This window comes from Corvus brachyrhynchos, unplaced genomic scaffold (genome assembly GCF_000691975.1).
Source record: "Corvus brachyrhynchos isolate BGI_N302 unplaced genomic scaffold, ASM69197v1 scaffold96, whole genome shotgun sequence".
NCBI classification, from domain to species: Eukaryota; Metazoa; Chordata; class Aves; order Passeriformes; family Corvidae; genus Corvus; species Corvus brachyrhynchos.
The window spans coordinates 187,114-188,422 of record NW_008238370.1 but is presented as its reverse complement, the minus strand read 5'-3'; the positions used below and the strand labels follow the sequence as shown (position 1 = coordinate 188,422).

The following is a 1,309-nucleotide window of genomic DNA, read 5'->3' as shown; positions in this document are numbered from 1 at the left end:
AAACAAAAAATAAAAATAATATTTTGAATAAAAATAAAAACTAAAATAAAAATAAAAATTAAAATTAAAATTTAAAAAAAAATTAAAATTAAAATTAAAAATTAACATTAACATTAAAATCCAATAACAAATCCAGGAGAAGGTCCTGGTTTTTTGGAAGTTATTTTATTTCTTTTTTCCAGACCAAAGCCCACATTTCCTGGAGAAACCCTCCAGCTCCAGCCTGGTGCTGGTCAGAGGCTCCAGGCATTCCAGCCCAGGATGGGAGCAGGGACAGGAGGAGAGGGAACGGCTCAGGCTGGGCCAGGGCAGGCTCAGGGTGGAAGCAGCAGGATTGGAGTGCCCATCCCTGGAGGTGTCCAGGGAATTCCTGGAGGTGGCTCTGAGTGCTCTGGGCTGGGAACAGGGCGGGCATCGGGCACAGGGTGGGCTCGGTGACCTTGGAGGGTTTTCCAAGCTCAGAGATCCTGGGATTCCATGAGCTGTCTGTAAATGGAGCAAAATTCACACTTTTTGAGGATCTGCCCCAAAACTCCCCCACAGCTGTTCCACAGCCGCTTCCCCACCCCCTGGAGCTGCCGCTGGAAGATCTGATCCCTCTCCCCTGTCCCCTCTTCCCTGTCCCTGTCCCCTATTCCCTGTCCCCTATTCCCTCTGCCTGTCCCTATTCCCTGTCCCCTGTTCCCTGTCCCTGTTCCTTGTCCCCTGTTCCCTGCTCCCCTATTCCCTGTCCCTATTCCCTGCTCCCCTATTCCCTGTCCCTATTCCCTGTCCCCCTATTCCCCTGTTCTCTGTCCCCTGTCCCCGTTCCCCATTCCCTGTCCTCTATTCCCTGTTCCTGTTCCCGGTCCCCTATTCCCCTGTTCCCTGTCCCCTATTCCCCTTTCCCTATTCCCCTTTCCCTGTTCCCCCATTCCCTTTCCCTGTTCCCCTATTCCCATTCCCCTATTCCCTGTCCCTATTCCCCTTTCCCTGTTCCCCCATTCCCTTTCCCTGTTCCCCTATTCCCCTTTCCCTGTCCCCTATTCCCTTTCCCTGTTCCCCAATTCCCATTCCCTGTCCCTATTCCCCTTTCCCTGTTCCCTGTCCCCGCTCTCCCCCTCCCATCCCTCCCCACTCCGATGAATTTAAGCAGCATTTCTATCCCGAAGCCCACGTTTACTGTTTCTAATGGAGTTCCAATTACGAGCTGGGAAAGCCGCTGGAATTGAGCCTGTCTCCAGAATTTATGGGCAGCGCAATCCCAACCCAACGGATCCCTCTCGGGAAGAACGGGAGCGTTTGTCTCCAGAGCTCCGGCAGCAATTCC

At 51.9% G+C, this 1,309-nt stretch overlaps 1 long non-coding RNA gene across 2 annotated transcripts in view; it reads right to left on the bottom strand.

Annotated features, from left to right (window-relative positions):
* Positions 1-336: 336 nt before the first annotated feature.
* Positions 337-1,309, bottom strand: part of LOC108447156 — a 10,762-nt gene continuing 9,789 nt past the window's right edge. For both annotated transcript variants that reach the window (XR_001862562.1, XR_001862563.1), the window contains exon 3: positions 337-486. This is a non-coding gene — a long non-coding RNA (uncharacterized LOC108447156). The remainder of the gene's footprint in view (positions 487-1,309) is intronic.